We start from the raw sequence: 16,931 nt of genomic DNA, 5'->3' as shown, positions 1-16,931 counted from the left end.
AATTGTATTACGGTTTAGAGTGTGGCTTGACTATCATTCTTTTGCTTTATGTTCGTCAATTCATAAAGCTGGTGGAGTTAGATCTCACTCACCGTGTTTATGGATTTGGTGCCGCAACCCGTTGTGAATTTTTCCTCCCAGATAATCTCTGCATCTTCCACTTCTCTATTGGTTTTGATATATTGTAGCCCTCATAGGATCTTAGCACTTTGTGGTATATTTCCGGACCATCTCGATGGTTTCGGGGAACATGAGGTCCAGTGACTCAACAGTTCCTAATTTCTTCAGAGATCGAGGTACTTAGTATGATCACTGTTTTCGTAGCAGGTGCTCATATTTTTTGCTTCTAATGCTTTGCTTTTTTGGTTGGTCTGTAATGGATATATGAGGGTAGTACGTATTAACAAGCTATTGGATTTGTCAAATGTTATGAGTGACAAGGTAATAAGGTCTGCTTAGGACATTACAATGGACGAGTGTGAGAAGGCTGTTTGTCAGACTCGGTCCATGAACTGCGGTTGTGGTTGATCTCTATGCAATGCCATGCTTGTTTGAGGGCCTAAAACATTATAGGACGTGAGTCCATTTTGTGGTTACCTATGCATATAATGCTATCCTTAGCATTTAGGTTGGTGTCGACCCACGAGATCCAATGAATCACATGGACTACACATATCGAGCCGGCCATAACTTCTCCCCGGACTAGCTTAACTTATACCCAATAGCTAGCTCTTTTGGCCGAAGGCATTGACAAGGCTTCGAAGTTAAGAAAGATTTCGAAGCGAGTTGCCGTTGCTATTGCGTGATGGGTTGAGGGGGTAAAAATGAGTGACATTGTTAGATGTCCAGCCCCTTTGGTATCAAGAAATTGACTATCAACTGACCGTTTCTTTTTAATGGAGCTCTCTTCACCTTTTCAATATCCATAGACTTTGATATTAGTTGTTGTTTGCCCTTGAGAATATTTGAGATCAAATCCAAACATAATTGAATCATTGATGTTAGTCATATCTAATTATAAAATGGATTTTCAGTCTAATCTTTGGTATCCCATGTTGATATTGGGCTAAATTAAAAAAAAAAGGCATATACTTTTTATGTTTGGGACAATTTTGATCCAACCTTTGAAAAAAAACCTACAAGAAAGCAGAGTCAAATGGGTACTTTTGGTATAAATTGTTGAAGATTTCGAAAATACCCATGGAAGAAATTTGGCCTTTGTTTCCTTTCTCGATCAAAGACCACCTGATCTAATTTTCATGTCATCGGGATTATTCAAATCTTCGTCAATTATATATTCGCCTGGATCAATTATTGGAACAATTCTGATGCCGTCTATAGAGACAATGACATAGGCGACCCCATGAAAAAGGTAGAAAATATTTTCTACATGTGTGAACAATTTTCGGCAAAAGAAAAGACTCCAAGGGCTTGACTTAATGTAAATCAAACTTCATAAGCCCTAGTTATTTTAGTCATTGGGTCCTTTTCCTAAACTTTTGGAACAAGTGATAACGTGTTAGATATGAAACCGTGCCAACTAATATAAATGTTTTATCAATCTTAGATGATTGCCTGTCCACAAGCCTTCCCATATTTCAACAAAAATTAAATACTTTAATAGAAAAGCTAATGTGTAGGAAGTAAATCAATGCGATTGGTCCTTTATAGTATGAAGCGTTCATTAAATAAGACTAGATAATGTTGCCTCAAGTATGATGCAATAAGAATATACCTAACTACGGGTTGTCGGGACTCATATTTAAGTACAAGTCTAAGTCATTGATTATTGTAAAAAAGACCGATGTTGTCCGAAGAAAAAGAGATAACCTAGCTTCGATCAACCTTTGTCCACCTCTCATGACCTTACTGAAAAAGAGACGACAGATTAGAACTTTTTTAAGGATGGTCACTAAAATTGCCACAATGCTTTTTATATACATGCGATCTCCTTCCGTTTAATAGCTTCAGTTTTTAAGTTAGAGTTGCTAATATGGTATCAGAATCAGTGCTATGATTTTTCGTGTATGTGCCTCCACCTACCGCTCTTAATATTGTCCACATCGCTTGATATACATGTTCTTCATATATATGTTGTCTCCCTTCGTCTAATAGGTTAAGTTTCGGGTTTTCTAACAAAAAAACAATGGCCATGGTCCAATGCATGTGTATCTTCTTCTTTTCACCGTTGGTATTCTGCAACCTTCGCTGAGATATGCTAAATTTTCTAAGTGCTAAATTTTCTAAGTCATGGTACAAATTTTTTCCTGTGGAGTCATCGGTTTGCTATTACTTTTTTCTTCTTTTCTTTTTTTAACACCTCGCCGCCCATAGGCCTAATCTGGGCGAGGGTATCGTGCCCTCACTGGCCACGAGCAAGGGTGTCATGCCTCACCTAGATCCAAGCGAGGGCCACGACGCCCTTGCTTGGTTTGGGTGAGAAGGTCGCGGCCCTCGCCGGCCACAGTACTTTCATAAATGATAGAACCTACTAGTAGTAACCCCGTTCATACGATATCTTGATATGTCCTGACAACAATCAATATAGGTTTTTGTGAGACACTTGTTTTGTAGAACATGGAACTCCATCTTAGCTAGATATATCCCCGTTCATACGATATCCCATTACTCTCATAAGTCATATAACCTACGAGTAGTAACCCGAATGGACTGCTTAAAGATGAAATTTTTTACATTAGATGGTCCGAAGAATGGAACCTGTACGGTGTATCTCGTAGACCTCTACGCCAACTTCATGGAGTTGGTTCACATTTTGCTTAATAATGGAGAGATTTTTTAGAAATTGAATACAAAATTGAGAGATAGACCCCACTCTCATCAGGTTAGACTATACACGGGTCGTCAATTTTTGCATACAAACGGCAGGGGGCTTCTCTCTTGAAGTCACACAGTGAAAACTTGGGTGTTGTGTCTTGTGCAACAAGTTGGAGCTCATGCATGTAGGATGTTTTTGGTTCCGTTTAGACGAGGAGATGCAAAGACAGGTAGACATGAGGAAGAGCGTGGTAATCAAGAGCGTGGCAAGCGAGAAGTACCCAGGGGAGCTGAAAATGAGCGTAGATCCCCAAGGGCAAGAAGATGGCTATCGATTTAATGCAAAAGCTTGCTTGCTTTTTGCCTACCAATTTCCTGATCCTACGTGCCCAATGCAATCATCTTATCTAATCGGTATAACTTAGAAAGATGATAAGACCAGTGTGAAACTATCTTTTTCTTGCAATCGAGCCTCGTGATTTTTGGTATGAATGTCTCGTTGACATGATTGTATGGCTGCTAAAACCCGCGCAACTCACCGCTCTAGAATTGTTCAACGTGAATATCGTGAGCACCACCACTAACTGGTCCGATCAACGATGCATTGCTGAACATCCATTGCCATTGTTGCAAGTCAATTTGGTGGCTTGGCCGTTGTTACAGGTTAAGGAACGGCGGGTCCATATTTTTTGCAAACCGCATGTGTCACGCCCCGTACCCCACGGCACGCAACATTCCTACCTCGGTCGACAAACTGCGACGTCCCAGGAAACGTCGCCGACCCAATGCCCAACAGAGATCAAGCACAAGCGGAAGAAATAAACAAACCCTGACAATAATAAAATACGAGCCAAGGATAGCCAAGCAATAAACAACGATCAACGCAGAAAATATGTACATACTTATATTACTATTTTAAAACTCTTTTTACAGCGTTCACTACAACCAAAAAGGAAACACCCATGCAATCTCCTGACCGGAAATAAATACTTAGAAATCATAACACAACAACAATCAATGATTCTCTTACCCTGCAGGTTAGATAATTCAATATATATATATAACAATCACGGCACATACGTGGCACACATTAGACAAGAGGAGGGAGAGCGTGGTAAGCAAGAGGGTCGGCCAGGGAAGGCTGAGGCTGAGGCTGAGGTGGTCCACCGGGGCACGGTGGTCGGCGGCGGTGCCCGGTGGCCGGCGAGCTGGGCCAAACAAGAGAGTAGATCCCAAATGGGGAGAAAACTGAAGATGGCTGAAAGGGGTGGGGGAGGGGTGGGGGGAGGGGGAGGGAGATCGATTTAATGACAAAAGCTTGCTTGCTTTTTGCCTACCAATTTCTCTGATCCTACCAAAAAGTGTCCCAAATGCAATCATCATTATCCATAATCGTATCCCAAATTAGCCAAAAAATTCGATAAAGACCAGTGTGAAACTATCATTTTTCTTGCAATCGAGCCTCGTGATTTTTGGTATGAATGTCTCGATTGAATAAAATGATTTTTTTTCTAATTTTTGGCAATCAATTTTTGCTAAAACCTCTTAGCGGGCCACTCAAAAATGGCCGGCCTCTAAAAATGTTCAACGTGAATATCGTGAGCACCACCACCAACTGGTCCGATCAACGATGCATTGCTGAACATCCATGTCCTTTTGGTCATAACATGGAGCAGAAATGGAGGCGGGCAGTGCTGATGCTTGAGCTGAGATGGACAGTAACGACTAGAGAAAATAAAATGTGGAAGGAAGGAGACTCATTGCCATTGTTGCAAGCCAATTTGGTGGCTTGGCCGTTGTTACAGGTTAAGGAACGGCGGGTCCATATTTTTTGCGAACCGCATGTAATGTACAACGAAGGATACCTTTAAGAAGAATTCTTGAACTCATTCTGACGTCTTCAACTATTCTCATGTTTGTAACTTACAATAAAGAACTCGATTGGAGGTTTAGATAACCCCACTTCACGCACTGTTTGTTTAATTAAAACAAGCCTTCGGAATCTTTCTTATGCTCTGTTCTTCCACTCAGTTCATCGGTCAACATCGGCAAGACAGTAAACAAGATGGACAAAGTCTGCATATTGAGTGACCAAGAGCAGCAAATTAAGACTATCGGAAATTCTAACATTTTGGAAGAAGTTTGCTGCGATGTTGTTGTGGATGTGTTCTCTTAAAGTGTTCATATAGGTTGCAAATTATTTAGAGAAAGAATCTCCTTAAGAGATAGCTCTTAAACACCAAGTATTGTGACAGATCCATACAAAAAATATAGCTGAAGAAGTAAAACATTGAACGAGTAGGAGAGATAGATACACGAAGTTTTGATCAGACCCAATTCAACATATCTAACAACCCATCTCATCTCAACTACATAAAGCATGGACTCTCCTATTTCTAGACTTGTACATAGTAAAACCAACCATATAACAGACTAGCCTCTTGCTTCTTCGTACTTTTTTTTTTACAACGAGGCATCCGAACCTTTCGCCTCAACTACCCTATGGAGACGCACTAACAGTCCTGTCGATGTGCCATATCACAGTCAATTGCTCCAGCTTCGGCATCTCTTGAGAGTAGATCGCTCAACGGGAGGTTCTCGCTTGATGCCGGCAAGAGAGACCAAAGCCCACAAGTGAGTCACGAACTCCCCACCCATCGCCAAGTTCTCCGCGTGTGCTTTCGCATCATCCGACGGAGCCACATACACCATAAGCTCTGCCCAAAACTCGGCCAATACCTTCCAAATGAACTTCGGGTCCTTTTTGTCTTTCAGCAATTGCTGTCCTAACTGCGCGCCCCAATATATCACGCTACCTGTACCATCCACTGTCCTACCAATCTCTTTCAATTTCCGGATTCTTTCTTCTCCGGTCTTGCACCCTGCGAGCATGTCTCTTGATTGGAGAATGGTTTGGTCGAAAAAATACTCCGTGTCTTCATGGCAATCAGGTAACAACTTTGGAGAGAACGCTACCAAGTAAGCGAGATATTTGGATAAGCGGGTTGCCACGAGGAAATTCGAATCTGAAATCTGCACCTCGTGCTCGCAAATACTTGTGGCAATATGCCACACAATTATGACTCGAGTCTGCGTCTCGAGCCTGCACGCCCACGAGAGCCTACCTGCCACTTTGTTTTAGTCTTAAAGAAGCCTCTCCATTCTCCAATACCCCGAGATTCGAGTTTAAAGAATGGAAAACGGCTTCTTTCACTTCTGAGGACAGTTTGGCCGGAGTGCTTTGTTTTTTACCCTCCCGTACGCGGTGGATATAGCCGGCTTTGGCGGGAATGCATACCCACCTCGGAGGTGTGTAACCATGCGACTCGAGAAGCGAGTATTGGCGAAGTTTTCTTTCCCAAGGCTTCAGTAATTGCGTCCGGCATATGCGTCCTATGAGTTTCTCGATCCGTTTGTTCCCTTGCCATGAGTTTGTTCGGACGTACTTGCATAGCAATGATACCTTCGTCCACTCCGAGGTGGCGATCAAGATTAGCTGCACAAGCTCCACACATGCGCATGCCATAAGAATTAGCGACGTCACGATAACGTCGCTGCTCGACCCTCCTGAAGTAGCCGGTTTACTTTTATCTTGGGGTGCTTTCGAGTGGTGCAGTGTAAAACAAAGTACGATTATCACCAGCGAACCAATGAAGAAAATCGAGATCTCCATCAGCTTTAGTTTCCAACGGCCTGGGTGGAAGATGAACGGGTACTTAGTGTAGAACGAATCGAAAAGAAAGGAAAGCTCTAGCTCAATGACCCTAAATGCTCGCTCGTAGCCATTTTTTTCTGCAAGCAAACCATTCCGAATCAACTTCCACAGCTTTTTGTGAGCTTCTTTGGGCAACGAATAGCTGCAAAATCTCAAGGAGAGAAGCTTGTAGAGCGAAAACGATAGGCAAATGTCCTTGAGCTTGCCGTCTTCGTCCCCGCCTGTCGAGCTCAAAAGCCATCCTTGGCATGCCCACACCTTCTCGACCGTGACGACTTCGTCCGTGATTTCCTGGGGTGAACCGTTTACCCATATTGTCTCTTCGCCTCTCACAACATAGTTGTATCCTCTCATCTGGATAGGGTCGAGATTGCACGGATCTGACGTCTGGTGCTCGGAGCTCATGTAGTCGGAGATCAATTTGGTGGATCTCTGTAGGTCATACCCGCGAGCAGTCAGGAGAGACTTTGCTTTTCCGTTGTCCTTGAGCTTCACGAATAGGAATAGACACATGACCCCGAAAATCGTCGTGACCACCCAAAACACCCACGAATTCCTCACACTAAAGATCAACATCTTGGCTAACAAGATGTTCCTGAGCAAATGTTCCCAACTATAGGATATCCGCTCGTCGAGACTGTAGTCAGAGAAGTAGCCCGAGCTCCTGCCATGAGACCGAGCGTGTGCGTGATGAGGTGGCTCGGTAGGGTGTATAATGCCAGCAGAGCAACCTTGAGCATCCGGTTGGTGTACCAATGCCTCGACAAGCCGAAGACGGCACGAAGGATTAGCAACAGGGCCGTGAGGCACACGAAAAGCTCGATCTTAGCGCAACTTACAGTCTGAGTGTGGAGTTTATTCTTGACGTCGGAGGTTTTGGTGTGGATTTTGTTCACCACTTCCATCTGGCTTCCTTGCAAGTTCCTCATGTTTGTGTATGAAGGAGGATTTTGTACGTTGGGCGTGCGAAGTGTAAGAGAGAGCCAAGAAACCTAGAGCTTTTCAGACCATGGGTTGGAAACGGAGGCACTCCGCTATTAATACACGAAACTTTTCGAGCCATCGTTTGGTATTTGTGAGTTGCTGGCTGAAGCGCATGTGGAGTTTGAAAATTCAAAAATAGATTTCGGCCCATATGTAATGATCATATATTGGAATAACAAAGGATTTGTTTCTTCATATCAATAGTATAAATGATTCATAAACTAGAGAAATTCTCTTGGGCTTTCAATTTTCCTTTTAGCGTCTTTCTGAATTGAGGTAGTTTATGGATGAGGACCGAGACATTTTCTTGAGCGACCAGAAGTTCCGAGGACAATAAATGAAATTCACGAGCCACGTGTCTATGAAGAGGAGCCTCATTGACAAGCCCGTTGATAATGCTACATTTTCGGCTCAAAAATCAATGATTGTAGAATCAATTTCTGCCATAGGACACTTTTTTTCTTTTGCCACATGACACTTGTGTTAGAAAAATCTCAAATCTATTGCATTTATGTCAATTTAGTTCTAAATATTTTAATAATGTTAATTTAGTCACTTTTTGACCTAGAACCAATTTAGTTTTTTCGACTAATTTTGACGGGATATTACTGACGTGGATATCGATCGGTCTATGTGGCAAAATCAGTGTTAACGTGGATAACTTTTAATAACATTTTAATATTTTTCGAATTTTGATTTATTCTTTTCTTTTCCTTTTCTTTTTCTTTTCTTTCTCTTTCTTTCTTTTTTTTGTCCTTCCCTTCCTTCTTCCTCCAGCCAGTTGCTAGACTTTGGCGACCAGCTGGAGGCGAGGACCAATGAAGTCGACCTCGCCAAAGTTCGAGAGGATAGCCTCGCGCTGGGCGGGCGAGGGTTGAGCCTCGTTGGCCATGGGCGAGGCCCTACCTCGCTAGATCTGGAGAAGTCGACCTTGCTAGCCCTCACCTTTGGCCGGTCGCTTAGGCGAGGTCGGTCGCTTGTTGGCCATTGGAGAAAAGAGAAGGACAAAAAGAGAAAAAAAAACAAGAAAGTAAAGAAAGAAAGAAAGAAAGAAAAATTCGAAAATTATGAAAATATTATTAAAAAATGTCTACGTTAGCTCCGACTGTCCCACGTAGGTCGGCTGGCATTCACGTCAACAATATCTGGCCAAAATTAGCCAGATAAACTGAATTGGTTATAAGTCAAAATGTTTATAACTCAATTGGCACCAATATAATATGTTTGGTACAATTCTAACACTTTTCTCCTTATATTTAAGTGATGCAATGGTGGCGAGTTATTGTGCTAGTTCTCCACTAGATAGCCGCCTAATTACAATCGTGCTCCTAGGTTATCAAACAAGAAAAACTCATCAACAATCATTGAGTTAGCTAGGCCATAGTCATTGCAAATGGAGAAATTTAAGGTGCTTATGGAGCACCACTTAAACATCTACCAATCAGTATCAAGTATGAAATATTATGGTTATTAATCCTTTTGATAGAAAAAAAACATTGCGATATAATTTGTCATTGTGACAATATTCGTTGGGTGAAAGATCACAATGGTGCTCCTATAGCTCGTTTTGCATGACGCGTTTGGGATGAGATCACAACGTCCTTTCGTTTTCTCTCCCTCATCATAGACTCATATATATTTTTTACTAATGTATACTTGCGAGAGTGAATCATGATTTATGCATTGTTATGTCTCTATCCATTGCATATATGCTTCGGCAAGCAAATTGTGCGTATGGATAATTTATGTTGTATGTTAATGCCCTTAGATATTTGTCGCGACCTCCCGAACCGGCCCCGCCGCCTAAGGTGGTTTGACTAATGAATTACTAAGTTAAACGTGGCTCGAGCTCTCCCAAGCTCATACCAATTCGCGACTTAAGTTGAAGTTATTAACATGGAAATCAATTTCACCTAGGAGTCGCCACTAATCGGTTTTTGGTGGATCGATTAGACACCCAAGTGAAACACGGGAGAAATGCTTCACTTCTACGAACCGGAGATTCAATAGATACGGGGATTTGATTACACTAGCGATCTACTAGTGCCCTTTCGGTACCTAAACTTGATTACTTGCGAATTAACGTACTCAGACGGCCTATCGAAAAAGCTAAGATTCCGTCTAACCATGCTAAAAATAGAAAATAACAACCAATAAATTAAAGGTGCGCAACCAAATAATCACAAAGAAAATAAGCAACCATACGACCTAGCGTCGTCTCAAAAAAGAAAAGGCAATCAAAAGCCCTCATGGCTTATCCGATTTTTGAGAATTTTTTAGAGGGTTTTTTTCTCATTTTTTCATTTTTTTGTTTTGAGTTTTTTAACCTAAAATCTAGTGAAATTAAGCCCAAAACTGATTTCTAAACATTTCCTAATTTTCTGATTTTTTTTTTTGGAATTTTTCCAATTTTTCCGAATTTTTTAATGTTTTTGAATTTTCTGGATTTTTTTAATATTTTTTAGAATTTTGGGTTTTTTAAACATTTTCGAATTTTTTTGGAATTTTTATTATTTTAATATTTTTTTTGAATTTTTGAATACTTTTATTAATAAAATAAAGATTCCGGACCGGGTCCCCTGACCCGATCCGCCCGAACTCTGACCCGGCATTCCGACCAGCCCGGGACTCCATTTTCATTTCTTTTCTGAAATTTTTTTTTCTATTTCCCCTCTTTTCTTTTTTTCTTTTCTTTTTTTTGGGTTTCTTTTTCTCTTTTCCATTTTGTTATTATTCTGGTCTTCATCCCATACGTGCTTTCTGCCCATGCACGTCCTTCTACTCCTGGGCTTCTTCTTCGTGGTGTTCTTCACCGAAACTCACCCCCACCTTGACTACGCTGGAGACGTCCCACCGCCGGCCATCGACTTGAGCCGCCAGCGCGGACGGAGGATGCTGGCCTTACGCCGTCGCCACCGGCTGACATTCCGGCGACAACACCGGCGACTTACTCCGACCACGGAAACGACATCGACGAGTAAAAACTCGATTTCCAGCCACCACACTTTCGGCCCCGAAGAAACGCACTAAATCTAAGCAAACAAACACACATACCAAGCAACAGAGATAGTGGATTAACGGGAGCGGCCTCAAACCACGGGCGTCGTTCCGACGACGGGAATGGCATCTCCGGCGAAGGCTTCATCGACAGCTCACTCGGATATACGACAAGTACGCCACAGAAAAGGACAAAATAACGCCGCATCAGTCACCAAACATCAACTTCAGAACAAACAAACGTGAATCTAAGATTTTTACGGGTCGATGCGGTGACTTCGGTTTCGGTTTTCATTCGGGCATTTCATCGAACAAGTGGGATGCGCCTAAAACTAAGGTTTCCAGGTGGATTTAAGTGGGATTTGAAGGATTTTCTTGATGGAAATCGTTCAAGAACACATCCTGGAGGTGAAAAGAAACATTTTCCTCATCTTGTGGTGCCGGGCGACCACCGAATAGGCTCGGTGTGCCCGGCACCCGAGAGGCAGGGGAGGTGGACACGAAACAGAGGAAGATAAAGAGAAGCCCACCTGTTCGCGGCCGGTCGGAGTGAGGCGCGACGGCTGGGAGGGAGGCTCGGCGACGGTTCAAGCGGTCCTCCAGCGAGCGAACGAGGCTCGGGGCCTCTCCGATTCGCCTCAACTTTCTCTCGGTCTCCCCTTTTTCTCTTGAAACTCTGTCGCTCTCCGAAACTCTCTCGAGCTCACTCTCTGCCCGATCTCTCCTTCTCGGTTCCAATGGCTTCCCCAAAAAGACCTCCACTGGTTCAAAGCGGACCGAGGTAAGGCGTGACAGCTGAAGGTTCGACAGGGGCTCCGGCGGGCCTTTGACAAGCAGATGAGGTTCTCGTCTCTCTCACTCTCCTCCTCTCACTCTCTGTTCCCTCCTCTCTTGCTCATCAAGCTTTATCCTACCCCTTCTCTCTCCAGTCAAACTCTATCTTGACTCCTCCTTTGCATGTGCAGATTATCGTGTTTCCTTTTTCGTGTCTCCGTGGATGGAGACCAAAGAGAGAGAAAGAAAGGCTTACATCTCCATCCTCCGGAGAGAAGTGTTTCTCTTTTGTCTTTTCTTTGGCTTTTCCTTTCTCGATCTCTCCTCTTGCTCTTCTCAAATTTTGTCTTTTCTGTGAATTGCCTCTCTCTTGAGGACCACCCCACGCTCATTTGGTGAAAGACATTCTTTTCTCTGAAAAAAAAGATTACCTCTCTCTGTACACTCTCAATTCTCTCTCCTGTAGAGATCCCCTTCGTACCAGAGTTCACTTTTTTTTTGTCTTTCTCTCTTTTCTTTTTTTTTTCTCCTTTTTTATTATTATCATTTTTTTAAAATTTTTATAATGATGATTTTTTTACATAAAATAAAAATGAAATAAAATAAAAGAAAAATATGTTTCACTAAATTCTACTAATGTAAATGCGCCTAACATCTATATGCCATGTAATTTAACGAAAATATTTTTGTTTAGGGGTTAAAAATCAATCCCTAATTTTCTATGCAATTAAACCCTAAATGAATAGGCAAAATTTAGGTGTCAACAATATTTAGGTATGTAAAATATTGCATGCTGGTGTCACACACCTATCCATGGCATTGACACTTGCATCATTTTCCATATAAGTTACATTGAGCTGCAAACATATTCAAGTCAAACTCAACATTAGATGTGCTTAATAGATCCACAAAGTTGGGTAAATGAATGACAACACACACATACGCACACGCATGTAGTAAATCCACACACTCACATCTATATATTACATTAATTGAATATATGGCGTAGATGGGAATGGGAAAGAAAGTGAAGTGAAAAGGAAATTCTAATCGAATATTTCAGTTATGTGATACAAAAAATGTCAATAAAATGGCATGGTACAGTGTCATCATATTAATGTTGATACAATCTTTAAGGGAAGCTCAATGGACGGTCAAGTGACATATTTCTTGGGATAATTGCACAATTAGTCCTAAAGCTATTGTATGGGTTCTCATTGAGTCTAAATCTTTTAATTGAATCAATGCAGTCCTAAACATTTGAGTGAAAATGCAATTAAGTTTCTTCGACCAAGTCTCACCCAAAACTTCTAACGTGGCAATCCCGTCATCGCATGCTATCCTAAATGTATTGACAATAGGAAGATGTAGTCATGCTTACTCGCAATTTCAAGAAATCCTTTAGAAGAAAACTTACAAAAGAAAAATTTTGTTCCCTAACAAAACTTAATCCAAGTATTTACTGACTTAATTTAAGTGTGTAGAAGCTCGTATCTAAATCACGTAGAAGCTAAGATCTACATCATTTGAGCTAAAATTCACAAAGTCTGGAGATATGCAGAAACAAGGGTGCTGAACCAAAATCTTGGTTCTGCAGAATGGTCAGACTTGATCATCGGGCACTTACCAAAAAATTCGACGACTGTTGGAGTTTCTAAATGGCAGACCCAGTTCATAACAATAAAATATGATATTACCAGATCGTACATGCAAAAAACCATGGACAGATTTGTTCTAGTGTTGTACCATGTTTATATTGAGCGATATACAAAGAAATCAGAAATTTTTTTCTTAAGGACAATTTTGATCCAAGCTTTTAAAAAATCTCGAAAAAAGAAGTCATGTGTGGCCTAAATTTTTTTCAAGATTTCGAAAATACCCATGGAAGAAATTTGGCCTTTGTTAACTTTCTTGATCAATGACGATATCGTAAATAAAAGTACTTGGATCATATTCAACTACCTCCAAGTTGTCTGTAATTACTCAATTATGTACATATTTTAGTACTCTGATGCTATTATGCATATATCGATACTAGACTCAAGCTCAAGTTCTCAAGCTTTGCGCCATATTTCTCATGCTCGAGCTCGATTGTGTTGATGTTTGTGATAAGCTCGAGCTCGACTAGTCGAGTTGTCGATAAGTTTGAGTTCGACTGGACTTGGATGACGATGGAAACAGATTGCATTCAACATGTGAGGTGTTGTCACCTATGTCAAGTTTATGGAGACAGAATCTATGCACCGCCAAATGAGCTACATCAAATGTCAGAACCATGGCCATTTTCAATGAGGGAATTGGCATGATTGGCCCAATTAACCCCAAGGCCTCAAATGGACATCGCTTTATCTTGGTGGCAATTGTCTACTTCACCAAGTGGATTGAAGCGAATTCATATACAAATGTCACCGTCAAGAATGTAGCAAAATTGATCAGGCGAGACATCATTGCTAGGTACGGAGTTCCAGAAGCAATCATTACCGACAATGGTTCAAATTTGAATAACAAAATCGTAAGTGATCTACTTGAACACTTCCACATTCGACACTTGAATTCATCTCCATATCGCCCATAAATGAATAGAGCAGTGGAAGCGGCAAACAAGAATATCAAGGAGATATTATCCAATATGGCTGAGAATTATCGTGACTGGTACGAAAGATTGCCCTATGCTCTGATGGCATACCGAACTTCAATTCGAACATCAACTAGGGCAACTTCATTTTCTTTAGTTTATGGGATGGAAGCAGTATTACCTGTCGAGGTAGAAATTCATTCATTAAGGATATTATCCCAATTAAAGCTCTCAGAAGCCGAATGGAGCCAACAAAGATATGAATAGCTCAACATGATTCATGAGAAAAGATTAAGGGCTATATGTTATGGACAAACTTACCAGAAAAGAGTTGCTAAATCTTTCAACAGAAAGGTGAAACCAAGACGTTTTGAAACGGATGATCTAGTAGTGAAGAAAGTCACTCCCAATAATTCAGATCCACGTGGGAAATTCACTCCGAATTACGAGGGTCCATACATTATCAAGAAAGTTCTTCCTGGAGGAGCACCGATTTTTGTAGATATGACAGGAACAGAACTAGCATATCCTGTAAATGCAGATGCTGTCAAGATTTTCTACCCATGAAATGAAGACGGACATTCAAGAAAAAATTGGCACTAGGACTCTAAAGCCCTTGTTCTTGGCTAATGTATCATTGAAAGATACTTTTAACTCTTGGGGATGTCTTGAGCTAGAGCAATGGTTTGTGCTTCATTCTCTCCGACAAAATCCTCAAGTTTGGAATAGATTGATCCTCAAGCATCATCAATCGGTCTCAGAATTCACGGTGAATAATGTTGACTCCTGGGAATTTAGTTCTGAAGAGCCTTGAGTTGTTTATGGTCAAAAAAATGTTTGAAGGCTTTTACCCATAGTCTGCGCGTCAATCAGCACAGAGCTGACTGAGTGATTAATAGGCTATTAGGATGTTCACTTTCTCAACCACCTAGTTAGGATCACGCAAAGTCCTAGCCCACAATCCAACGCAAACAGCTGAGCGAGTTGGTCCACGGAGTCGGCCATTCTTCAGAGACAACAATAAGGAGAATAATTGCTACGAATTAAAGCTTGGGTTGGGTCAGGTATAGGTTGGGTCCTAGTCAGGTTGAGTATGAGTAGCTAAAGTTGTATTGTGCAAAAATGCGTAAATTTGAGGTCGGATCATTTTTTACCTGACCCACCTGTTTGATGGGCCTACTTTTCCAAGTTCCCATGCGGCCCTACGATAAAGGTGGAAACAAAGACAAATGTCTAGCCAGAAATTAGGAAATATTAGATTGCCTCAAAACTTTGCACGAATCGAATGTCAAGAAGATCTTCTACTGTGAACTGCCTTTCCCTTTCAGATAAAATAATTTTTTTGGTAGCCGTTTTAATAAGATTAACAAAAGAGAACACGCATATGCGTGTTGGTAAAAAAACAAGAAAAAGTTTATAATGTCTGTGGTGTGTGAAATGGAAATGAGCTTAGAAGAAGAAACTAAACAATAGTAAAATAAGAGAGATTTAAATTCGTTTTGGAGAGTAAGATATTCATGGGATAAGTTTGATAATTATCTTAGGCTCCGTTCATTTCGCGAAAAATATAATATTTTTGGAAAATGTTCCAAGAATTTATTTTCCAAGAAAATGAGACAATTTTCCAGTGTTCGGCCGAAATTTGAAAAAGACTCAGAAAATGTTTTTTGCTGTTTGGTACGAAAAATCATTCAGATTTTCCTCCATACAATACTTTTTTTAAAAAAATATTTTTATTTTTTTAAAAATCAATATTTTATATTTTTTTTAATTATATATATTTTTCTTTTTTTCTCTTTTCGACCTTCTTCTCCGGCTGGTCGCCGACCACAGGCAAGCTTAAGCTCGCCAGATCAGTGATGCTCGAGTGTCACTTGAGGGCCTCGCCAGATCAGAGACACTCGAGCGTCGTCAAAGGCGAGCAAGCTCTGCTGCCACATCGCGAGTCGCGGTTTGACGAGCTTAAGGCGGCGGCGAGCTTGCTCGCCGACCTCTGGCAAGGCCTCTAGCCTCATTGATCGGGCGAGGCCCGAGCCTCGCCACCTTCTACGACGCTCGAGCTTGCCTTTGGCCGGTCGTCGACCTTTGCTATGGCCGGCTTTGGCAAGGCTTGAGCTCACCTTTGGCCGGTCACCGGCCTTTGCCTTGCCTGGCGACCGGCTGGAGAAGAAGGTAAAAGAGAGAAAGAAAAGAAAAAAAAAAGAAGAAAATGAAAAAACAAAAAAGAAAAGAAAAAGATAATTAAAAATTAATTAAAAATTAGAATTTTAAAAAATAAAATAATCAAAATGAATGATGAAAGAGGAGGAGGGAAAATATTTTCCTCTTTCTGAAAAGAGGAAAATATTTTCCTCACTTTTGAAGGTATTTTTTCCATTGAGGGAAAATATTTTCCACAATTAGTTTATTTTCCGTGAAACGAACACTGAAAAATTCGAAAAATATTTTCCTAGAAGCTGTTTTTTTGCGAAACAAACGGCGCTTAATTCTTTTGTCCATTTTGTAATACCACGTTACTAAAGACATAGATTTATAATGAAAATTAGAACAATAAAAGTTCTTTATAATAGAAGCTCAAAATGCGTCAATTTTGCCATGCGTTCTCACTGAGAAGCCTTCGCTTGATTGGGCACATCACACCCAACACCTGTGACGACCGCATGACGTTCACCTGCCCCGTATGCATGATGTCACCCCCGTGACGTGATTCATCTTTTCTCGACTTGGGAAGTTTCCGCTTGATTGACATTATCACAACCAACACCCGTGACGACCGCATGACATTAAAGACTAAAATGTTTGCTAATGGACGTAATAGCAGCGTAAATGGGGAAAGTTAATCACTGAGTTACTCGAGGTAATTCGTGCATTACTCCTCGGGTTTGATTGATTTTTTTTTTTAAAATCAAGTCGAGTTTGACGAGCTCTAGCCTCTAATCAATGGCAGATCGATAAAAAGAATTAGGAACATGAGATAAAGAATATTATAGAATGCGAAATAGATTAATTTTACATGAAATTTAAATTCTGTATCGTGCGACACATGTCCTGCGCTTGTCTGACTGTTTATATTTGATTGTCCATTCACATTAATATAATTAAAGAACACAT

This window comes from Syzygium oleosum, unplaced genomic scaffold, assembly GCF_021117445.2.
Source record: "Syzygium oleosum isolate NSW1041296 unplaced genomic scaffold, Sole_v2.1 Sole_v2.15, whole genome shotgun sequence".
In the NCBI taxonomy this organism is placed as follows: domain Eukaryota; kingdom Viridiplantae; phylum Streptophyta; class Magnoliopsida; order Myrtales; family Myrtaceae; genus Syzygium; species Syzygium oleosum.
Note: the sequence above shows the minus strand (reverse complement) of the source record.